Source organism: Phalangium opilio, unplaced genomic scaffold (assembly GCF_054372755.1).
Source record: "Phalangium opilio isolate 3A_F unplaced genomic scaffold, DU_Popi_V2 ptg000217l_1, whole genome shotgun sequence".
Lineage (NCBI taxonomy): Eukaryota > Metazoa > Arthropoda > Arachnida > Opiliones > Phalangiidae > Phalangium > Phalangium opilio.
The window spans coordinates 14322327-14339690 of record NW_028324218.1 but is presented as its reverse complement, the minus strand read 5'-3'; the positions used below and the strand labels follow the sequence as shown (position 1 = coordinate 14339690).

General features: G+C 44.1%; 59 non-coding genes across 59 annotated transcripts; all 59 read right to left on the bottom strand.

Moving 5' to 3' along the window:
* Window positions 1-158: 158 nt before the first annotated feature.
* TRNAI-GAU (transfer RNA isoleucine (anticodon GAU)) lies at window positions 159-231 on the bottom strand. The gene has a single exon. It is a non-coding gene; the product is annotated as a tRNA-Ile (tRNA).
* Window positions 232-308: 77 nt separating this feature from the next.
* On the bottom strand, window positions 309-381 carry TRNAF-GAA (transfer RNA phenylalanine (anticodon GAA)). Its single transcript has one exon. It is a non-coding gene; the product is annotated as a tRNA-Phe (tRNA).
* Window positions 382-459: 78 nt separating this feature from the next.
* Window positions 460-532, bottom strand: TRNAF-GAA (transfer RNA phenylalanine (anticodon GAA)). Its single transcript has one exon. It is a non-coding gene; the product is annotated as a tRNA-Phe (tRNA).
* A 78-nt stretch (window positions 533-610) lies between these two features.
* Window positions 611-683, bottom strand: TRNAF-GAA (transfer RNA phenylalanine (anticodon GAA)). Its single transcript has one exon. It is a non-coding gene; the product is annotated as a tRNA-Phe (tRNA).
* A 380-nt stretch (window positions 684-1063) lies between these two features.
* On the bottom strand, window positions 1064-1136 carry TRNAF-GAA (transfer RNA phenylalanine (anticodon GAA)). The gene has a single exon. It is a non-coding gene; the product is annotated as a tRNA-Phe (tRNA).
* A 77-nt stretch (window positions 1137-1213) lies between these two features.
* TRNAF-GAA (transfer RNA phenylalanine (anticodon GAA)) lies at window positions 1214-1286 on the bottom strand. Its single transcript has one exon. It is a non-coding gene; the product is annotated as a tRNA-Phe (tRNA).
* A 531-nt stretch (window positions 1287-1817) lies between these two features.
* Window positions 1818-1890, bottom strand: TRNAF-GAA (transfer RNA phenylalanine (anticodon GAA)). Its single transcript has one exon. It is a non-coding gene; the product is annotated as a tRNA-Phe (tRNA).
* Window positions 1891-1967: 77 nt separating this feature from the next.
* On the bottom strand, window positions 1968-2040 carry TRNAF-GAA (transfer RNA phenylalanine (anticodon GAA)). The gene has a single exon. It is a non-coding gene; the product is annotated as a tRNA-Phe (tRNA).
* A 78-nt stretch (window positions 2041-2118) lies between these two features.
* Window positions 2119-2191, bottom strand: TRNAF-GAA (transfer RNA phenylalanine (anticodon GAA)). The gene has a single exon. It is a non-coding gene; the product is annotated as a tRNA-Phe (tRNA).
* A 78-nt stretch (window positions 2192-2269) lies between these two features.
* Window positions 2270-2342, bottom strand: TRNAF-GAA (transfer RNA phenylalanine (anticodon GAA)). Its single transcript has one exon. It is a non-coding gene; the product is annotated as a tRNA-Phe (tRNA).
* A 380-nt stretch (window positions 2343-2722) lies between these two features.
* TRNAF-GAA (transfer RNA phenylalanine (anticodon GAA)) lies at window positions 2723-2795 on the bottom strand. The gene has a single exon. It is a non-coding gene; the product is annotated as a tRNA-Phe (tRNA).
* A 77-nt stretch (window positions 2796-2872) lies between these two features.
* TRNAF-GAA (transfer RNA phenylalanine (anticodon GAA)) lies at window positions 2873-2945 on the bottom strand. The gene has a single exon. It is a non-coding gene; the product is annotated as a tRNA-Phe (tRNA).
* Window positions 2946-3174: 229 nt separating this feature from the next.
* Window positions 3175-3247, bottom strand: TRNAF-GAA (transfer RNA phenylalanine (anticodon GAA)). The gene has a single exon. It is a non-coding gene; the product is annotated as a tRNA-Phe (tRNA).
* Window positions 3248-3324: 77 nt separating this feature from the next.
* Window positions 3325-3397, bottom strand: TRNAF-GAA (transfer RNA phenylalanine (anticodon GAA)). The gene has a single exon. It is a non-coding gene; the product is annotated as a tRNA-Phe (tRNA).
* Window positions 3398-3475: 78 nt separating this feature from the next.
* TRNAF-GAA (transfer RNA phenylalanine (anticodon GAA)) lies at window positions 3476-3548 on the bottom strand. Its single transcript has one exon. It is a non-coding gene; the product is annotated as a tRNA-Phe (tRNA).
* A 78-nt stretch (window positions 3549-3626) lies between these two features.
* Window positions 3627-3699, bottom strand: TRNAF-GAA (transfer RNA phenylalanine (anticodon GAA)). Its single transcript has one exon. It is a non-coding gene; the product is annotated as a tRNA-Phe (tRNA).
* A 78-nt stretch (window positions 3700-3777) lies between these two features.
* TRNAF-GAA (transfer RNA phenylalanine (anticodon GAA)) lies at window positions 3778-3850 on the bottom strand. Its single transcript has one exon. It is a non-coding gene; the product is annotated as a tRNA-Phe (tRNA).
* Window positions 3851-4229: 379 nt separating this feature from the next.
* TRNAF-GAA (transfer RNA phenylalanine (anticodon GAA)) lies at window positions 4230-4302 on the bottom strand. Its single transcript has one exon. It is a non-coding gene; the product is annotated as a tRNA-Phe (tRNA).
* A 77-nt stretch (window positions 4303-4379) lies between these two features.
* Window positions 4380-4452, bottom strand: TRNAF-GAA (transfer RNA phenylalanine (anticodon GAA)). Its single transcript has one exon. It is a non-coding gene; the product is annotated as a tRNA-Phe (tRNA).
* A 78-nt stretch (window positions 4453-4530) lies between these two features.
* Window positions 4531-4603, bottom strand: TRNAF-GAA (transfer RNA phenylalanine (anticodon GAA)). Its single transcript has one exon. It is a non-coding gene; the product is annotated as a tRNA-Phe (tRNA).
* Window positions 4604-4681: 78 nt separating this feature from the next.
* On the bottom strand, window positions 4682-4754 carry TRNAF-GAA (transfer RNA phenylalanine (anticodon GAA)). The gene has a single exon. It is a non-coding gene; the product is annotated as a tRNA-Phe (tRNA).
* Window positions 4755-4832: 78 nt separating this feature from the next.
* On the bottom strand, window positions 4833-4905 carry TRNAF-GAA (transfer RNA phenylalanine (anticodon GAA)). Its single transcript has one exon. It is a non-coding gene; the product is annotated as a tRNA-Phe (tRNA).
* A 77-nt stretch (window positions 4906-4982) lies between these two features.
* TRNAF-GAA (transfer RNA phenylalanine (anticodon GAA)) lies at window positions 4983-5055 on the bottom strand. Its single transcript has one exon. It is a non-coding gene; the product is annotated as a tRNA-Phe (tRNA).
* Window positions 5056-5133: 78 nt separating this feature from the next.
* TRNAF-GAA (transfer RNA phenylalanine (anticodon GAA)) lies at window positions 5134-5206 on the bottom strand. The gene has a single exon. It is a non-coding gene; the product is annotated as a tRNA-Phe (tRNA).
* A 380-nt stretch (window positions 5207-5586) lies between these two features.
* On the bottom strand, window positions 5587-5659 carry TRNAF-GAA (transfer RNA phenylalanine (anticodon GAA)). The gene has a single exon. It is a non-coding gene; the product is annotated as a tRNA-Phe (tRNA).
* Window positions 5660-5736: 77 nt separating this feature from the next.
* TRNAF-GAA (transfer RNA phenylalanine (anticodon GAA)) lies at window positions 5737-5809 on the bottom strand. Its single transcript has one exon. It is a non-coding gene; the product is annotated as a tRNA-Phe (tRNA).
* A 78-nt stretch (window positions 5810-5887) lies between these two features.
* On the bottom strand, window positions 5888-5960 carry TRNAF-GAA (transfer RNA phenylalanine (anticodon GAA)). The gene has a single exon. It is a non-coding gene; the product is annotated as a tRNA-Phe (tRNA).
* Window positions 5961-6038: 78 nt separating this feature from the next.
* TRNAF-GAA (transfer RNA phenylalanine (anticodon GAA)) lies at window positions 6039-6111 on the bottom strand. The gene has a single exon. It is a non-coding gene; the product is annotated as a tRNA-Phe (tRNA).
* A 229-nt stretch (window positions 6112-6340) lies between these two features.
* Window positions 6341-6413, bottom strand: TRNAF-GAA (transfer RNA phenylalanine (anticodon GAA)). Its single transcript has one exon. It is a non-coding gene; the product is annotated as a tRNA-Phe (tRNA).
* Window positions 6414-6490: 77 nt separating this feature from the next.
* On the bottom strand, window positions 6491-6563 carry TRNAF-GAA (transfer RNA phenylalanine (anticodon GAA)). The gene has a single exon. It is a non-coding gene; the product is annotated as a tRNA-Phe (tRNA).
* Window positions 6564-6641: 78 nt separating this feature from the next.
* Window positions 6642-6714, bottom strand: TRNAF-GAA (transfer RNA phenylalanine (anticodon GAA)). Its single transcript has one exon. It is a non-coding gene; the product is annotated as a tRNA-Phe (tRNA).
* Window positions 6715-6792: 78 nt separating this feature from the next.
* TRNAF-GAA (transfer RNA phenylalanine (anticodon GAA)) lies at window positions 6793-6865 on the bottom strand. The gene has a single exon. It is a non-coding gene; the product is annotated as a tRNA-Phe (tRNA).
* Window positions 6866-7245: 380 nt separating this feature from the next.
* Window positions 7246-7318, bottom strand: TRNAF-GAA (transfer RNA phenylalanine (anticodon GAA)). The gene has a single exon. It is a non-coding gene; the product is annotated as a tRNA-Phe (tRNA).
* A 77-nt stretch (window positions 7319-7395) lies between these two features.
* TRNAF-GAA (transfer RNA phenylalanine (anticodon GAA)) lies at window positions 7396-7468 on the bottom strand. The gene has a single exon. It is a non-coding gene; the product is annotated as a tRNA-Phe (tRNA).
* A 78-nt stretch (window positions 7469-7546) lies between these two features.
* TRNAF-GAA (transfer RNA phenylalanine (anticodon GAA)) lies at window positions 7547-7619 on the bottom strand. Its single transcript has one exon. It is a non-coding gene; the product is annotated as a tRNA-Phe (tRNA).
* Window positions 7620-7697: 78 nt separating this feature from the next.
* Window positions 7698-7770, bottom strand: TRNAF-GAA (transfer RNA phenylalanine (anticodon GAA)). Its single transcript has one exon. It is a non-coding gene; the product is annotated as a tRNA-Phe (tRNA).
* Window positions 7771-8300: 530 nt separating this feature from the next.
* Window positions 8301-8373, bottom strand: TRNAF-GAA (transfer RNA phenylalanine (anticodon GAA)). The gene has a single exon. It is a non-coding gene; the product is annotated as a tRNA-Phe (tRNA).
* A 78-nt stretch (window positions 8374-8451) lies between these two features.
* Window positions 8452-8524, bottom strand: TRNAF-AAA (transfer RNA phenylalanine (anticodon AAA)). Its single transcript has one exon. It is a non-coding gene; the product is annotated as a tRNA-Phe (tRNA).
* A 78-nt stretch (window positions 8525-8602) lies between these two features.
* TRNAF-GAA (transfer RNA phenylalanine (anticodon GAA)) lies at window positions 8603-8675 on the bottom strand. Its single transcript has one exon. It is a non-coding gene; the product is annotated as a tRNA-Phe (tRNA).
* A 380-nt stretch (window positions 8676-9055) lies between these two features.
* Window positions 9056-9128, bottom strand: TRNAF-GAA (transfer RNA phenylalanine (anticodon GAA)). Its single transcript has one exon. It is a non-coding gene; the product is annotated as a tRNA-Phe (tRNA).
* A 78-nt stretch (window positions 9129-9206) lies between these two features.
* TRNAF-AAA (transfer RNA phenylalanine (anticodon AAA)) lies at window positions 9207-9279 on the bottom strand. The gene has a single exon. It is a non-coding gene; the product is annotated as a tRNA-Phe (tRNA).
* A 78-nt stretch (window positions 9280-9357) lies between these two features.
* On the bottom strand, window positions 9358-9430 carry TRNAF-GAA (transfer RNA phenylalanine (anticodon GAA)). The gene has a single exon. It is a non-coding gene; the product is annotated as a tRNA-Phe (tRNA).
* Window positions 9431-10415: 985 nt separating this feature from the next.
* On the bottom strand, window positions 10416-10488 carry TRNAF-GAA (transfer RNA phenylalanine (anticodon GAA)). Its single transcript has one exon. It is a non-coding gene; the product is annotated as a tRNA-Phe (tRNA).
* Window positions 10489-10565: 77 nt separating this feature from the next.
* Window positions 10566-10638, bottom strand: TRNAF-GAA (transfer RNA phenylalanine (anticodon GAA)). The gene has a single exon. It is a non-coding gene; the product is annotated as a tRNA-Phe (tRNA).
* A 78-nt stretch (window positions 10639-10716) lies between these two features.
* On the bottom strand, window positions 10717-10789 carry TRNAF-GAA (transfer RNA phenylalanine (anticodon GAA)). The gene has a single exon. It is a non-coding gene; the product is annotated as a tRNA-Phe (tRNA).
* Window positions 10790-10867: 78 nt separating this feature from the next.
* On the bottom strand, window positions 10868-10940 carry TRNAF-GAA (transfer RNA phenylalanine (anticodon GAA)). Its single transcript has one exon. It is a non-coding gene; the product is annotated as a tRNA-Phe (tRNA).
* Window positions 10941-11470: 530 nt separating this feature from the next.
* Window positions 11471-11543, bottom strand: TRNAF-GAA (transfer RNA phenylalanine (anticodon GAA)). The gene has a single exon. It is a non-coding gene; the product is annotated as a tRNA-Phe (tRNA).
* Window positions 11544-11621: 78 nt separating this feature from the next.
* TRNAF-AAA (transfer RNA phenylalanine (anticodon AAA)) lies at window positions 11622-11694 on the bottom strand. The gene has a single exon. It is a non-coding gene; the product is annotated as a tRNA-Phe (tRNA).
* A 78-nt stretch (window positions 11695-11772) lies between these two features.
* TRNAF-GAA (transfer RNA phenylalanine (anticodon GAA)) lies at window positions 11773-11845 on the bottom strand. The gene has a single exon. It is a non-coding gene; the product is annotated as a tRNA-Phe (tRNA).
* Window positions 11846-12225: 380 nt separating this feature from the next.
* TRNAF-GAA (transfer RNA phenylalanine (anticodon GAA)) lies at window positions 12226-12298 on the bottom strand. Its single transcript has one exon. It is a non-coding gene; the product is annotated as a tRNA-Phe (tRNA).
* Window positions 12299-12376: 78 nt separating this feature from the next.
* TRNAF-AAA (transfer RNA phenylalanine (anticodon AAA)) lies at window positions 12377-12449 on the bottom strand. The gene has a single exon. It is a non-coding gene; the product is annotated as a tRNA-Phe (tRNA).
* Window positions 12450-12527: 78 nt separating this feature from the next.
* TRNAF-GAA (transfer RNA phenylalanine (anticodon GAA)) lies at window positions 12528-12600 on the bottom strand. The gene has a single exon. It is a non-coding gene; the product is annotated as a tRNA-Phe (tRNA).
* Window positions 12601-13283: 683 nt separating this feature from the next.
* TRNAF-GAA (transfer RNA phenylalanine (anticodon GAA)) lies at window positions 13284-13356 on the bottom strand. The gene has a single exon. It is a non-coding gene; the product is annotated as a tRNA-Phe (tRNA).
* A 224-nt stretch (window positions 13357-13580) lies between these two features.
* On the bottom strand, window positions 13581-13654 carry TRNAF-AAA (transfer RNA phenylalanine (anticodon AAA)). Its single transcript has one exon. It is a non-coding gene; the product is annotated as a tRNA-Phe (tRNA).
* A 529-nt stretch (window positions 13655-14183) lies between these two features.
* TRNAF-GAA (transfer RNA phenylalanine (anticodon GAA)) lies at window positions 14184-14256 on the bottom strand. Its single transcript has one exon. It is a non-coding gene; the product is annotated as a tRNA-Phe (tRNA).
* A 78-nt stretch (window positions 14257-14334) lies between these two features.
* TRNAF-GAA (transfer RNA phenylalanine (anticodon GAA)) lies at window positions 14335-14407 on the bottom strand. The gene has a single exon. It is a non-coding gene; the product is annotated as a tRNA-Phe (tRNA).
* A 78-nt stretch (window positions 14408-14485) lies between these two features.
* Window positions 14486-14558, bottom strand: TRNAL-UAA (transfer RNA leucine (anticodon UAA)). The gene has a single exon. It is a non-coding gene; the product is annotated as a tRNA-Leu (tRNA).
* A 531-nt stretch (window positions 14559-15089) lies between these two features.
* Window positions 15090-15162, bottom strand: TRNAF-GAA (transfer RNA phenylalanine (anticodon GAA)). Its single transcript has one exon. It is a non-coding gene; the product is annotated as a tRNA-Phe (tRNA).
* Window positions 15163-16507: 1345 nt separating this feature from the next.
* TRNAF-GAA (transfer RNA phenylalanine (anticodon GAA)) lies at window positions 16508-16580 on the bottom strand. The gene has a single exon. It is a non-coding gene; the product is annotated as a tRNA-Phe (tRNA).
* Between the last annotated feature and the right edge of the window lie 784 nt (window positions 16581-17364).

Sequence of the window (17364 nt, the reverse complement as noted above, 5' to 3'; positions counted from 1 at the left end):
CTGCTGTTGCCGAAACCCGGGATCGAACCAGGGACCTTTAGATCTTCAGTCTAACGCTTTCCCAACTGAGCAATTTCGGCTCATATTCACGCAGCTAGGGAATTTTTCCTGAAGAAAATAATTTACTTTAAGATACACGATCCAAACACCTCTGCTGTTGCCGAAACCCGGGATCGAACCAGGGACCATTAGATCATCAGTCTAACGCTCTCCCAACTAAGCTATTTCGGCTCTTTTTATGTAACCAGGGACACTTTCCTTGGGAAAGCAGTTTACTTTCATGTACACGACCCAAAAAGCTTTCATGTTGCCGAAACCTGGGATCGAACCAGGGACCTTTAGATCTTCAGTCTAACGCTCTCCCAGCTGAGCTATTTCGGCTCTTATTCATGCAACCAGGTAAACTTTCCTGAAGCAAATAATTTTCTTTAAGATACTCGACCCAAAAATCTCTCGTGATGCCGAAACCCGGGATCGAACCAGGGACCTTTAGATCTTCAGTCTAACGCTCTCCCAACTGAGCTATTTCGGCTCATATTCAAGCAGCTAGGGAATTATTCCTGAAGAAAGTAATTTACCTTAAGGTACACGACCCAAAAAGCCCTCGTGTTGCCGAAACCCGGGATCGAACCAGGGACCTTTAGATCTTCAGTCTAACGCTCTCCCAACTGAGCTATTTCGGCTCATATTCAAACAGCTAGGGAATTTTTCCTGAAGCAAATAATTTACTTTAAGATACACGACCCAAAAAGCTCTCGTATTTCCGAAACCCGAGATCGAACCAGGGACCTTTAGATCTTCAGTCTAACGCTCTCCCAACTGAGCAATTTCGGCTCATATTCACGCAGCTAGGGAATTTTTCCTGAAGAAAATAATTTACTTTAAGATACACGATCCAAACACCTCTGCTGTTGCCGAAACCCGGGATCGAACCAGGGACCTTTAGATCTTCAGTCTAACGCTTTCCCAACTGAGCAATTTCGGCTCATATTCACGCAGCTAGGGAATTTTTCCTGAAGAAAATAATTTACTTTAAGATACACGATCCAAACACCTCTGCTGTTGCCGAAACCCGGGATCGAACCAGGGACCATTAGATCTTCAGTCTAACGCTCTCCCAACTAAGCTATTTCGGCTCTTTTTATGTAACCAGGGACACTTTCCTTGGGAAAGCAGTTTACTTTCATGTACACGACCCAAAAAGCTTTCATGTTGCCGAAACCTGGGATCGAACCAGGGACCTTTAGATCTTCAGTCTAACGCTCTCCCAGCTGAGCTATTTCGGCTCTTATTCATGCAACCAGGTAAACTTTCCTGAAGCAAATAATTTTCTTTAAGATACTCGACCCAAAAATCTCTCGTGATGCCGAAACCCGGGATCGCACCAGGGACCTTTAGATCTTCAGTCTAACGCTCTCCCAACTGAGCTATTTCGGCTCATATTCAAGCAGCTAGGGAATTATTCCTGAAGAAAGTAATTTACTTTAAGATACACGACCCAAAAAGCTCTCGTATTTCCGAAACCCGAGATCGAACCAGGGACCTTTAGATCTTCAGTCTAACGCCCTCCCAACTTAGCAATTTCGGCTCATATTCACGCAGCTAGGGAATTTTTCCTGAAGAAAATAATTTACTTTAAGATACACGATCCAAACACCTCTGCTGTTGCCGAAACCCGGGATCGAACCAGGGACCTTTAGATCTTCAGTCTAACGCTTTCCCAACTGAGCAGTTTCGGCTCATATTCACGCAGCTAGGGAATTTTTCCTGAAGAAAATAATTTACTTTAAGATACACGATCCAAACACCTCTGCTGTTGCCGAAACCCGGGATCGAACCAGGGACCATTAGATCTTCAGTCTAACGCTCTCCCAACTAAGCTATTTCGGCTCTTTTTATGTAACCAGGGACACTTTCCTTGGGAAAGCAGTTTACTTTCATGTACACGACCCAAAAAGCTTTCATGTTGCCGAAACCTGGGATCGAACCAGGGACCTTTAGATCTTCAGTCTAACGCTCTCCCAGCTGAGCTATTTCGGCTCTTATTCATGCAACCAGGTAAACTTTCCTGAAGAAAATAATTTTCTTTAAGATACTCGACCCAAAAATCTGTCGTGATGCCGAAACCCGGGATCGAACCAGGGACCTTTAGATCTTCAATCTAACGCTCTCCCAACTGAGCTATTTCGGCTCATATTCAAGCAGCTAGGGAATTATTCCTGAAGAAAATAATTTACCTTAAGGTACACGACCCAAAAAGCTCTCGTGTTGCCGAAACCCGGAATCGAACCAGGGACCTTTAGATCTTCAGTCTAACGCTCTCCCAACTGAGCTATTTCGGCTCATATTCAAGCAGCTAGGGAATTTTTCCTGAAGCAAATAATTTACTTTAAGATACACGACCCAAAAAGCTCTCGTATTTCCGAAACCCGAGATCGAACCAGGGACCTTTAGATCTTCAGTCTAACGCTCTCCCAACTGAGCAATTTCGGCTCATATTCACGCAGCTAGGGAAGTTTTCCTGAAGAAAATAATTTACTTTAAGATACACGATCCAAACACCTCTGCTGTTGCCGAAACCCGGGATCGAACCAGGGACCTTTAGATCTTCAGTCTATCGCTTTCCCAACTGAGCAATTTCGGCTCATATTCACGCAGCTAGGGAATTTTTCCTGAAGAAAATAATTTACTTTAAGATACACGATCCAAACACCTCTGCTGTTGCCGAAACCCGGGATCGAACCAGGGACCATTAGATCTTCAGTCTAACGCTCTCCCAACTAAGCTATTTCGGCTCTTTTTATGTAACCAGGGACACTTTCCTTGGGAAAGCAGTTTACTTTCATGTACACGACCCAAAAAGGTCTCATGTTGCCGAAACCTGGGATCGAACCAGGGACCTTTAGATCTTCAGTCTAACGCTCTCCCAACTGAGCAATTTCGGCTCATATTCACGCAGCTAGGGAATTTTTCCTGAAGAAAATAATTTACTTTAAGATACACGATCCAAACACCTCTGCTGTTGCCGAAACCCGGGATCGAACCAGGGACCTTTAGATCTTCAGTCTAACGCTTTCCCAACTGAGCAATTTCGGCTCATATTCACGTTGCTAGGGAATTTTTCCTGAGGAAAATAATTTACTTTAAGATACACGATCCAAACACCTCTGCTGTTGCCGAAACCCGGGATCGAACCAGGGACCATTAGATCTTCAGTCTAACGCTCTCCCAACTAAGCTATTTCGGCTCTTTTTATGTAACCAGGGACACTTTCCTTGGGAAAGCAGTTTACTTTCATGTACACGACCCAAAAAGCTTTCATGTTGCCGAAACCTGGGATCGAACCAGGGACCTTTAGATCTTCAGTCTAACGCTCTCCCAGCTGAGCTATTTCGGCTCTTATTCATGCAACCAGGTAAACTTTCCTGAAGAAAATAATTTTCTTTAAGATACTCGACCCAAAAATCTCTCGTGATGCCGAAACCCGGGATCGAACCAGGGACCTTTAGATCTTCAGTCTAACGCTCTCCCAACTGAGCTATTTCGGCTCATATTCAAGCAGCTAGGGAATTATTCCTGAAGAAAGTAATTTACCTTAAGGTACACGACCCAAAAAGCTCTCGTGTTGCCGAAACCCGGAATCGAACCAGGGACCTTTAGATCTTCAGTCTAACGCTCTCCCAACTGAGCTATTTCGGCTCATATTCAAGCAGCTAGGGAATTTTTCCTGAAGAAAATAATTTACTTTAAGATACACGATCCAAACACCTCTGCTGTTGCCGAAACCCGGGATCGAACCAGGGACCATTAGATCTTCAGTCTAACGCTCTCCCAACTAAGCTATTTCGGCTCTTTTTATGTAACCAGGGACACTTTCCTTGGGAAAGCAGTTTACTTTCATGTACACGACCCAAAAAGCTCTCATGTTGCCGAAACCTGGGATCGACCCAGGGACCTTTAGATCTTCAGTCTAACGCTCTCCCAACTGAGCAATTTCGGCTCATATTCACGCAGCTAGGGAATTTTTCCTGAAGAAAATAATTTACTTTAAGATACACGATCCAAACACCTCTGCTGTTGCCGAAACCCGGAATCGAACCAGGGACCTTTAGATCTTCAGTCTAACGCTTTCCCAACTGAGCAATTTCGGCTCATATTCACGTTGCTAGGGAATTTTTCCTGAGGAAAATAATTTACTTTAAGATACACGATCCAAACACCTCTGCTGTTGCCGAAACCCGGGATCGAACCAGGGACCATTAGATCTTCAGTCTAACGCTCTCCCAACTAAGCTATTTCGGCTCTTTTTATGTAACCAGGGACACTTTCCTTGGGAAAGCAGTTTACTTTCATGTACACGACCCAAAAAGCTTTCATGTTGCCGAAACCTGGGATCGAACCAGGGACCTTTAGATCTTCAGTCTAACGCTCTCCCAGCTGAGCTATTTCGGCTCTTATTCATGCAACCAGGTAAACTTTCCTGAAGAAAATAATTTTCTTTAAGATACTCGACCCAAAAATCTCTCGTGATGCCGAAACCCGGGATCGAACCAGGGACCTTTAGATCTTCAGTCTAACGCTCTCCCAACTGAGCTATTTCGGCTCATATTCAAGCAGCTAGGGAATTATTCCTGAAGAAAGTAATTTACCTTAAGGTACACGACCCAAAAAGCTCTCGTGTTGCCGAAACCCGGAATCGAACCAGGGACCTTTAGATCTTCAGTCTAACGCTCTCCCAACTGAGCTATTTCGGCTCATATTCAAGCAGCTAGGGAATTTTTCCTGAAGAAAATAATTTACTTTAAGATACACGATCCAAACACCTCTGCTGTTGCCGAAACCCGGGATCGAACCAGGGACCATTAGATCTTCAGTCTAACGCTCTCCCAACTAAGCTATTTCGGCTCTTTTTATGTAACCAGGGACACTTTCCTTGGGAAAGCAGTTTACTTTCATGTACACGACCCAAAAAGCTTTCATGTTGCCGAAACCTGGGATCGAACCAGGGACCTTTAGATCTTCAGTCTAACGCTCTCCCAGCTGAGCTATTTCGGCTCTTATTCACGCAACCAGGTAAACTTTCCTGAAGCAAATAATTTTCTTTAAGATACTCGACCCAAAAATCTCTCGTGATGCCGAAACCCGGGATCGAACCAGGGACCTTTAGATCTTCAGTCTAACGCTCTCCCAACTGAGCTATTTCGGCTCATATTCAAGCAGCTAGGGAATTTTTCCTGAAGCAAATAATTTACTTTAAGATACACGACCCAAAAAGCTCTCGTATTTCCGAAACCCGAGATCGAACCAGGGACCTTTAGATCTTCAGTCTATCGCTCTCCCAACTGAGCAATTTCGGCTCATATTCACGCAGCTAGGGAATTTTTCCTGAAGAAAATAATTTACTTTAAGATACACGATCCAAACACCTCTGCTGTTGCCGAAACCCGGGATCGAACCAGGGACCTTTAGATCTTCAGTCTAACGCTTTCCCAACTGAGCAATTTCGGCTCATATTCACGCAGCTAGGGAATTTTTCCTGAAGAAAATAATTTACTTTAAGATACACGATCCAAACACCTCTGCTGTTGCCGAAACCCGGGATCGAACCAGGGACCATTAGATCTTCAGTCTAACGCTCTCCCAACTAAGCTATTTCGGCTCTTATTATGTAACCAGGGACACTTTCCTTGGGAAAGCAGTTTATTTTCATGTACACGACCCAAAAAGCTTTCATGTTGCCGAAACCTGGGATCGAACCAGGGACCTTTAGATCTTCAGTCTAACGCTCTCCCAGCTGAGCTATTTCGGCTCTTATTCATGCAACCAGGTAAACTTTCCTGAAGCAAATAATTTTCTTTAAGATACTCGACCCAAAAATCTCTCGTGATGCCGAAACCCGGGATCGAACCAGGGACCTTTAGATCTTCAGTCTAACGCTCTCCCAACTGAGCTATTTCGGCTCATATTCAAGCAGCTAGGGAATTATTCCTGAAGAAAGTAATTTACCTTAAGGTACACGACCGAAAAAGCTCTCGTGTTGCCGAAACCCGGGATCGAACCAGGGACCTTTAGATCTTCAGTCTAACGCTCTCCCAACTGAGCTATTTCGGCTCATATTCAAGCAGCTAGGGAATTTTTCCTGAAGCAAATAATTTACTTTAAGATACACGACCCAAAAAGCTCTCGTATTTCCGAAACCCGAGATCGAACCAGGGACCTTTAGATCTTCAGTCTAACGCTCTCCCAACTGAGCAATTTCGGCTCATATTCACGCAGCTAGGGAATTTTTCCTGAAGAAAATAATTTACTTTAAGATACACGATCCAAACACCTCTGCTGTTGCCGAAACCCGGGATCGAACCAGGGACCATTAGATCTTCAGTCTAACGCTCTCCCAACTAAGCTATTTCGGCTCTTATTATGTAACCAGGGACACTTTCCTTGGGAAAGCAGTTTATTTTCATGTACACGACCCAAAAAGCTTTCATGTTGCCGAAACCTGGGATCGAACCAGGGACCTTTAGATCTTCAGTCTAACGCTCTCCCAGCTGAGCTATTTCGGCTCTTATTCATGCAACCAGGTAAACTTTCCTGAAGCAAATAATTTTCTTTAAGATACTCGACCCAAAAATCTCTCGTGATGCCGAAACCCGGGATCGAACCAGGGACCTTTAGATCTTCAGTCTAACGCTCTCCCAACTGAGCTATTTCGGCTCATATTCAAGCAGCTAGGGAATTATTCCTGAAGAAAGTAATTTACCTTAAGGTACACGACCGAAAAAGCTCTCGTGTTGCCGAAACCCGGGATCGAACCAGGGACCTTTAGATCTTCAGTCTAACGCTCTCCCAACTGAGCTATTTCGGCTCATATTCAAGCAGCTAGGGAATTTTTCCTGAAGCAAATAATTTACTTTAAGATACACGACCCAAAAAGCTCTCGTATTTCCGAAACCCGAGATCGAACCAGGGACCTTTAGATCTTCAGTCTAACGCTCTCCCAACTGAGCAATTTCGGCTCATATTCACGCAGCTAGGGAATTTTTCCTGAAGAAAATAATTTACTTTAAGATACACGATCCAAACACCTCTGCTGTTGCTGAAACCCGGGATCGAACCAGGGACCTTTAGATCTTCAGTCTAACGCTTTCCCAACTGAGCAATTTCGGCTCATATTCACGCAGCTAGGGAATTTTTCCTGAAGAAAATAATTTACTTTAAGATACACGATCCAAACACCTCTGCTGTTGCCGAAACCCGGGATCGAACCAGGGACCATTAGATCTTCAGTCTAACGCTCTCCCAACTAAGCTATTTCGGCTCTTTTTATGTAACCAGGGACACTTTCCTTGGGAAAGCAGTTTACTTTCATGTACACGACCCAAAAAGCTTTCATGTTGCCGAAACCTGGGATCGAACCAGGGACCTTTAGATCTTCAGTCTAACGCTCTCCCAGCTGAGCTATTTCGGCTCTTATTCATGCAACCAGGTAAACTTTCCTGAAGCAAATAATTTTCTTTAAGATACTCGACCCAAAAATCTCTCGTGATGCCGAAACCCGGGATCGAACCAGGGACCTTTAGATCTTCAGTCTAACGCTCTCCCAACTGAGCTATTTCGGCTCATATTCAAGCAGCTAGGGAATTATTCCTGAAGAAAGTAATTTACCTTAAGGTACACGACCCAAAAAGCTCTCGTGTTGCCGAAACCCGGAATCGAACCAGGGACCTTTAGATCTTCAGTCTAACGCTCTCCCAACTGAGCTATTTCGGCTCATATTCAAGCAGCTAGGGAATTTTTCCTGAAGCAAATAATTTACTTTAAGATACACGACCCAAAAAGCTCTCGTATTTCCGAAACCCGAGATCGAACCAGGGACCTTTAGATCTTCAGTCTAACGCTCTCCCAACTGAGCAATTTCGGCTCATATTCACCCAGCTAGGGAATTTTTCCTGAAGAAAATAATTTACTTTAAGATACACGATCCAAACACCTCTGCTGTTGCCGAAACCCGGGATCGAACCAGGGACCTTTAGATCTTCAGTCTAACGCTTTCCCAACTGAGCAATTTCGGCTCATATTCACGCAGCTAGGGAAGTTTTCCTGAAGAAAATAATTTACTTTAAGATACACGATCCAAACACCTCTGCTGTTGCCGAAACCCGGGATCGAACAAGGGACCATTAGATCTTCAGTCTAACGCTCTCCCAACTAAGCTATTTCGGCTCTTTTTATGTAACCAGGGACACTTTCCTTGGGAAAGCAGTTTACTTTCATGTACACGACCCAAAAAGCTTTCATGTTGCCGAAACCTGGGATCGAACCAGGGACCTTTAGATCTTCAGTCTAACGCTCTCCCAGCTGAGCTATTTCGGCTCTTATTCACGCAACCAGGTAAACTTTCCTGAAGCAAATAATTTTCTTTAAGATACTCGACCCAAAAATCTCTCGTGATGCCGAAACCCGGGATCAAACCAGGAACCTTTAGATCTTTAGTCTAACGCTCTTCCAACTGAGCTATTTCGGCTCTTGTTCAAGCAGCTAGGGAATTTTTCCTGAAGAAAATAATTTACTTTAAGATACACGATCCAAGCACCTGTGCTGTTGCCGAAACCCGGGATCGAACCAGGGACCTTTAGATCTTCAGTCTAACGCTCTCCCAACTGAGCTATTTCGCCTCATATTCAAGGAGCCAGATAATTTTTCCTGAAGAAAGTAATTTACCTTAAGGTACACGACCCAAAAAGCTCTCGTGTTGCCGAAACCCGGGATCGAACCAGGGACCTTTAGATCTTCAGTCTAACGCTTTCCCAACTGAGCTATTTCGCCTCATATTCAAGGAGCCAGATAATTTTTCCTGAAGAAAGTAATTTACCTTAAGGTACACGACCCAAAAAGCTTTCATGTTGCCGAAACCCGGGATCGAACCAGGGGCCTTTAGATCTTCAGGCTAACGCTCTCCCAACTGAGCTATTTCGGCTCATATTTAAGCAGCCAGGGAATTTTTCCTGAAGCAAATAATTTACTTTAAGATACACGATCCAAAAACCTCTCCTGTTGCCGAAACCCGGGATCGAACCAGGGACCTTTAGATCTTCAGTCTAACGCCCTCCCAACTGAGCTATTTCGGCTCTGTTTCATGTAACCAGGGAAACTTTTCTGAAGCAAATAATTTACTCAAAGATATACTATCCAAAAAGATATCATATTGCCGAAACCTGGGATCAAACCAGGGACCTTTAGATCTTTAGTCTAACGCTCTTCCAACTGAGCTATTTCGGCTCTTGTTCAAGCAGCTAGGGAATTTTTCCTGAAGCAAATAATTTACTTTAAGATACACGACCCAAAAAGCTCTCGTGTTGCCGAAACCCGGGATCGAACCAGGGACCTTTAGATCTTCAGTCTAACGCTCTCCCAACTGAGCAATTTCGGCTCATATTCACACAGCTAGGGAATTTTTTATTGAAGAAAATAATTTACTTTAAGATACACGATCCAAACACCTCTGCTGTTGCCGAAACCCGGGATCGAACCAGGGACCTTTAGATGTTCAGTCTAACGCTCTCCCAACTGAGCTATTTCGCCTCTCGTTCATGCAACCAGGTAAACTTTCCTGAAGCATATAACTTACTTTAAGATACTCGACCCAAAAAGCTCTCGTGTTGCCGAAATCCGGGATCGAACCAGGAACCTTTAAATCTTCAGTCTAACGCTCTCCCAACTGAGCTATTTCGCCTCTCGTTCGTGCAACCAGGTAAACTTTCGTGAAGCAAATAATTTACTTTAACATACACGACCCAATAAGCTCTCCTGTTGCCGAAACTCAGGATCGAACCAGGGACCTTCAGATCTTCAGTCTGACATTCTCCCAACTGAGCCATTTCGGCTCTCTTTCGTGAAACCAGGGAAACTTTCCTGAAGCAAATAATTTACTTTAAGATACACGACACAAAAACCTCTCGAGTTGCCGAAACCCGACATCGAACCAGGGACCTTTAGATCTTCAGTCTAACGCTCTCCCAACTGAGCTATTTCGGCTCATATTCAAGCAGCTAGGGAATTTTTCCTGAAGCAAATAATTTACTTTAAGATACACGACCCAAAAAGCTCTCGTATTTCCGAAACCCGAGATCGAACCAGGGACCTTTAGATCTTCAGTCTAACGCTCTCCCAACTGAGCAATTTCGGCTCATATTCACGCAGCTAGGGAATTTTTCCTGAAGAAAATAATTTACTTTAAGATACACGATCCAAACACCTCTGCTGTTGCTGAAACCCGGGATCGAACCAGGGACCTTTAGATCTTCAGTCTAACGCTTTCCCAACTGAGCAATTTCGGCTCATATTCACGCAGCTAGGGAATTTTTCCTGAAGAAAATAATTTACTTTAAGATACACGATCCAAACACCTCTGCTGTTGCCGAAACCCGGGATCGAACCAGGGACCATTAGATCTTCAGTCTAACGCTCTCCCAACTAAGCTATTTCGGCTCTTTTTATGTAACCAGGGACACTTTCCTTGGGAAAGCAGTTTACTTTCATGTACACGACCCAAAAAGCTTTCATGTTGCCGAAACCTGGGATCGAACCAGGGACCTTTAGATCTTCAGTCTAACGCTCTCCCAGCTGAGCTATTTCGGCTCTTATTCATGCAACCAGGTAAACTTTCCTGAAGCAAATAATTTTCTTTAAGATACTCGACCCAAAAATCTCTCGTGATGCCGAAACCCGGGATCGAACCAGGGACCTTTAGATCTTCAGTCTAACGCTCTCCCAACTGAGCTATTTCGGCTCATATTCAAGCAGCTAGGGAATTATTCCTGAAGAAAGTAATTTACCTTAAGGTACACGACCCAAAAAGCTCTCGTGTTGCCGAAACCCGGAATCGAACCAGGGACCTTTAGATCTTCAGTCTAACGCTCTCCCAACTGAGCTATTTCGGCTCATATTCAAGCAGCTAGGGAATTTTTCCTGAAGCAAATAATTTACTTTAAGATACACGACCCAAAAAGCTCTCGTATTTCCGAAACCCGAGATCGAACCAGGGACCTTTAGATCTTCAGTCTAACGCTCTCCCAACTGAGCAATTTCGGCTCATATTCACCCAGCTAGGGAATTTTTCCTGAAGAAAATAATTTACTTTAAGATACACGATCCAAACACCTCTGCTGTTGCCGAAACCCGGGATCGAACCAGGGACCTTTAGATCTTCAGTCTAACGCTTTCCCAACTGAGCAATTTCGGCTCATATTCACGCAGCTAGGGAAGTTTTCCTGAAGAAAATAATTTACTTTAAGATACACGATCCAAACACCTCTGCTGTTGCCGAAACCCGGGATCGAACAAGGGACCATTAGATCTTCAGTCTAACGCTCTCCCAACTAAGCTATTTCGGCTCTTTTTATGTAACCAGGGACACTTTCCTTGGGAAAGCAGTTTACTTTCATGTACACGACCCAAAAAGCTTTCATGTTGCCGAAACCTGGGATCGAACCAGGGACCTTTAGATCTTCAGTCTAACGCTCTCCCAGCTGAGCTATTTCGGCTCTTATTCACGCAACCAGGTAAACTTTCCTGAAGCAAATAATTTTCTTTAAGATACTCGACCCAAAAATCTCTCGTGATGCCGAAACCCGGGATCAAACCAGGAACCTTTAGATCTTTAGTCTAACGCTCTTCCAACTGAGCTATTTCGGCTCTTGTTCAAGCAGCTAGGGAATTTTTCCTGAAGAAAATAATTTACTTTAAGATACACGATCCAAGCACCTGTGCTGTTGCCGAAACCCGGGATCGAACCAGGGACCTTTAGATCTTCAGTCTAACGCTCTCCCAACTGAGCTATTTCGCCTCATATTCAAGGAGCCAGATAATTTTTCCTGAAGAAAGTAATTTACCTTAAGGTACACGACCCAAAAAGCTCTCGTGTTGCCGAAACCCGGGATCGAACCAGGGACCTTTAGATCTTCAGTCTAACGCTTTCCCAACTGAGCTATTTCGCCTCATATTCAAGGAGCCAGATAATTTTTCCTGAAGAAAGTAATTTACCTTAAGGTACACGACCCAAAAAGCTTTCATGTTGCCGAAACCCGGGATCGAACCAGGGGCCTTTAGATCTTCAGGCTAACGCTCTCCCAACTGAGCTATTTCGGCTCATATTTAAGCAGCCAGGGAATTTTTCCTGAAGCAAATAATTTACTTTAAGATACACGATCCAAAAACCTCTCCTGTTGCCGAAACCCGGGATCGAACCAGGGACCTTTAGATCTTCAGTCTAACGCCCTCCCAACTGAGCTATTTCGGCTCTGTTTCATGTAACCAGGGAAACTTTTCTGAAGCAAATAATTTACTCAAAGATATACTATCCAAAAAGATATCATATTGCCGAAACCTGGGATCAAACCAGGGACCTTTAGATCTTTAGTCTAACGCTCTTCCAACTGAGCTATTTCGGCTCTTGTTCAAGCAGCTAGGGAATTTTTCCTGAAGCAAATAATTTACTTTAAGATACACGACCCAAAAAGCTCTCGTGTTGCCGAAACCCGGGATCGAACCAGGGACCTTTAGATCTTCAGTCTAACGCTCTCCCAACTGAGCAATTTCGGCTCATATTCACACAGCTAGGGAATTTTTTATTGAAGAAAATAATTTACTTTAAGATACACGATCCAAACACCTCTGCTGTTGCCGAAACCCGGGATCGAACCAGGGACCTTTAGATGTTCAGTCTAACGCTCTCCCAACTGAGCTATTTCGCCTCTCGTTCATGCAACCAGGTAAACTTTCCTGAAGCATATAACTTACTTTAAGATACTCGACCCAAAAAGCTCTCGTGTTGCCGAAATCCGGGATCGAACCAGGAACCTTTAAATCTTCAGTCTAACGCTCTCCCAACTGAGCTATTTCGCCTCTCGTTCGTGCAACCAGGTAAACTTTCGTGAAGCAAATAATTTACTTTAACATACACGACCCAATAAGCTCTCCTGTTGCCGAAACTCAGGATCGAACCAGGGACCTTCAGATCTTCAGTCTGACATTCTCCCAACTGAGCCATTTCGGCTCTCTTTCGTGAAACCAGGGAAACTTTCCTGAAGCAAATAATTTACTTTAAGATACACGACACAAAAACCTCTCGAGTTGCCGAAACCCGACATCGAACCAGGGACCTTTAGATCTTCATTCTAACGCTCCCCCAACTGAGCTATTTCGGCTCTCGTTCATGCAACCAGGTAAACTTTCCTGAAGCAAATAATTTACTTTAAGGTACACGACCCAAAAAGTTCTCGTGTTGCCGAAACCCGGGATCGAACCAGGGACCTTTAGATCTTCAGTCTAACGCCCTCCCAACTGAGCTATTTCGGCTCTCGTTCATGCAACCAGGTAAACTTTCCTGAAGCAAATAATTTACTTTAAGATACACGACACAAAAAGCTCTCGTGTCCGAAACCCGAGATCGAACCAGGAACCTTTAGATCTTCAGACTAACGCTCTCGCAACTGAGCTATTTCGGCTCTCGTTTATGCAACCAGGTAAACTTTCCTGAAGCAAATAATTTACTTTAAGATACACGACCCAAAAAGCTCTCGTGTCCGAAACCCGGGATCGAACCAGGAACCTTTAAATCTTTAGTCTAACGCTCTCCCAACTGAGCTATTTCGCCTCTCGTTCGTGCAACCAGGTAAACTTTCGTGAAGCAAATAATTTACTTTAACATACACGACCCAAAAAGCTCTCCTGTTGCCGAAACTCAGGATCGAACCAGGGACCTTCAGATCTTCAGTCTGACATTCTCCCAACTGAGCCATTTCGGCTCTCTTTCGTGAAACCAGGGAAACTTTCCTGAAGCAAATAATTTACTTTAAGATACACGACACAAAAACCTCTCGAGTTGCCGAAACCCGAGATCGAACCAGGGACCTTTAGATCTTCATTCTAACGCTCCCCCAACTGAGCTATTTCGGCTCTCGTTCATGCAACCAGGTAAACTTTCCTGAAGCAAATAATTTACTTTAAGATACACGACACAAAAAGCTCTCGTGTCCGAAACCCGAGATCGAACCAGGAACCTTTAGATCTTCAGACTAACGCTCTCCCAACTGAGCTATTTCGGCTCTCGTTCATGCAACCAGGTAAACTTTCCTGAAGCAAATAATTTACTTTAAGATACACGACCCAAAAAGCTCTCCTGTTGCCGAAACCCAGGATCGAACCAGGGACCTTTAGATCTTCAGTCTAACGCTCTCCCAACTGAGCTATTTCGGCTCATATTCAAGCAGCTAGGGATTTTTTTCCGAAGAAAATAATTTACTTTAAGATACACGACCCAAAAAGTTCTCGTGTTGCCGAAACCCGGGATCGAACCAGGAACCTTTAGATCTTCAGTCTAACGCTCTCCCAACTGAGCTATTTCGGCTCTCGTTCATGCAACCAGGTAAACTTTCCTGAAGCATATAATTTACTTTAAGATACTCGACCCAAAAACCTCTCGAGTTGCCGAAACCCGGGATCGAACCAGGAACCTTTAAATCTTAAGTCTAACGCTCTCCCAACTGAGCTATTTCGCCTCTCGTTCATGCAACCAGGTAAACTTTCCTGAAGCATATAACTTACTTTAAGATACTCGACCCAAAAAGCTCTCGTGTTGCCGAAATCCTAGATCGAACCAGGAACCTTTAAATCTTCAGTCTAACGCTCTCCCAACTGAGCTATTTCGCCTCTCGTTCGTGCAACCAGGTAAACTTTCGTGAAGCAAATAATTTACTTTAACATACACGACCCAATAAGCTCTCCTGTTGCCGAAACTCAGGATCGAACCAGGGACCTTCAGATCTTCAGTCTGACATTCTCCCAACTGAGCCATTTCGGCTCTCTTTCGTGAAACCAGGGAAACTTTCCTGAAGCAAATAATTTACTTTAAGATACACGACACAAAAACCTCTCGAGTTGCCGAAACCCGACATCGAACCAGGGACCTTTAGATCTTCATTCTAACGCTCCCCCAACTGAGCTATTTCGGCTCTCGTTCATGCAACCAGGTAAACTTTCCTGAAGCAAATAATTTACTTTAAGATACACGACCCAAAAAGTTCTCGTGTTGCCGAAACCCGGGATCGAACCAGGGACCTTTAGATCTTCAGTCTAACGCCCTCCCAACTGAGCTATTTCGGCTCTCGTTCATGCAACCAGGTAAACTTTCCTGAAGCAAATAATTTACTTTAAGATACACGACACAAAAAGCTCTCGTGTCCTAAACCCGAGATCGAACCAGGAACCTTTAGATCTTCAGACTAACGCTCTCGCAACTGAGCTATTTCGGCTCTCGTTTATGCAACCAGGTAAACTTTCCTGAAGCAAATAATTTACTTTAAGATACACGACCCAAAAAGCTCTCGTGTCCGAAACCCGGGATCGAACCAGGAACCTTTAAATCTTCAGTCTAACGCTCTCCCAACTGAGCTATTTCGCCTCTCGTTCATGCGACCAGGTAAACTTTCGTGAAGCAAATAATTTACTTTAAGATACACGACCCAAACAGCTCTCCTGTTGCCGAAACCCGGGATCGAACCAGAGACCTTTAGATCTGCAGTCTTACGCTCTCTCAACTGAGCTATTTCGGCTCATATTCAAGCAGCTAGGGATTTTTTCAGAAGAAAATAATTTACTTTAAGATACACGACCCAAAAAGCTCTCGTGTTGCCGAAACCCGGGATCGAACCAGGGACCTTTAGATCTTCAGTCTGACATTCTCACAACTGAGCTATTTCGGCTCTTTTTTACGAAACCAGGGAAACTTTCCTGAAACAAATAATTTACTTTAAGATACACGACACAAAAACCTCTCGAGTTGCCGAAACCCGGGATCGAACCAGGAACCTTTAGCTCTTCAGACTAACGCTCTCCCAACTGAGCTATTTCGGCTCTCGTTCTTGCAACCAGGTAAACTTTCCTGAAGCAAATAATTTACTTTAAGATAAGCGACCCAAAAAGCTCTCCCGTTGCCGAAACCCGGGATCAAACCAGGGACCTTTAGATCTTCAGTCTAACGCTCTCCCATTTGAGCTATTTCGGCTCATGTTCAAGCATCTAGGGAATTTTTCCTTCAGTCTAACGCTCTCCCAACTGAGCTTTTTCGGCTCATATTCAAGCAGCTAGGGAATTTTTCATGAAGCAAATAATTTACTATAAGATACACGATCCAAAAACCTCTCCTGTTGCCGAAACCCGGCATCGAACCAGGGACCTTAGATCTTCAGTCTAACGCTCTCCCAACTGAGCCATTTCGGCTCTCTTTCGTGAAACCAGGGAAACTTTCCTGAAGCAAATAATTTACTTTAAGATACACGACACAAAAACCTCTCGAGTTGCCGAAACCCGACATCGAACCAGGGACCTTTAGATCTTCATTCTAACGCTCCCCCAACTGAGCTATTTCGGCTCTCGTTCATGCAACCAGGTAAACTTTCCTGAAGCAAATAATTTACTTTAAGATACACGACCCAAAAAGTTCTCGTGTTGCCGAAACCCGGGATCGAACCAGGGACCTTTAGATCTTCAGTCTAACGCCCTCCCAACTGAGCTATTTCGGCTCTCGTTCATGCAACCAGGTAAACTTTCCTGAAGCAAATAATTTACTTTAAGATACACGACACAAAAAGCTCTCGTGTCCGAAACCCGAGATCGAACCAAGAACCTTTAGATCTTCAGACTAACGCTCTCGCAACTGAGCTATTTCGGCTCTCGTTTATGCAACCAGGTAAACTTTCCTGAAGCAAATAATTTACTTTAAGATACACGACCCAAAAAGCTCTCGTGTCCGAAACCCGGGATCGAACCAGGAACCTTTAAATCTTCAGTCTAACGCTCTCCCAACTGAGCTATTTCGCCTCTCGTTCATGCGACCAGGTAAACTTTCGTGAAGCAAATAATTTACTTTAAGATACACGACCCAAACAGCTCTCCTGTTGCCGAAACCCGGGATCGAACCAGAGACCTTTAGATCTTCAGTCTTACGCTCTCTCAACTGAGCTATTTCGGCTCATATTCAAGCAGCTAGGGATTTTTTCAGAAGAAAATAATTTACTTTAAGATACACGACCCAAAAAGCTCTCGTGTTGCCGAAACCCGGGATCGAACCAGGGACCTTTAGATCTTCAGTCTGACATTCTCACAACTGAGCTATTTCGGCTCTTTTTTACGAAACCAGGGAAACTTTCCTGAAACAAATAATTTACTTTAAGATACACGACACAAAAACCTCTCGAGTTGCCGAAACCCGGGATCGAACCAGGAACCTTTAGCTCTTCAGACTAACGCTCTCCCAACTGAGCTATTTCGGCTCTCGTTCTTGCAACCAGGTAAACTTTCCTGAAG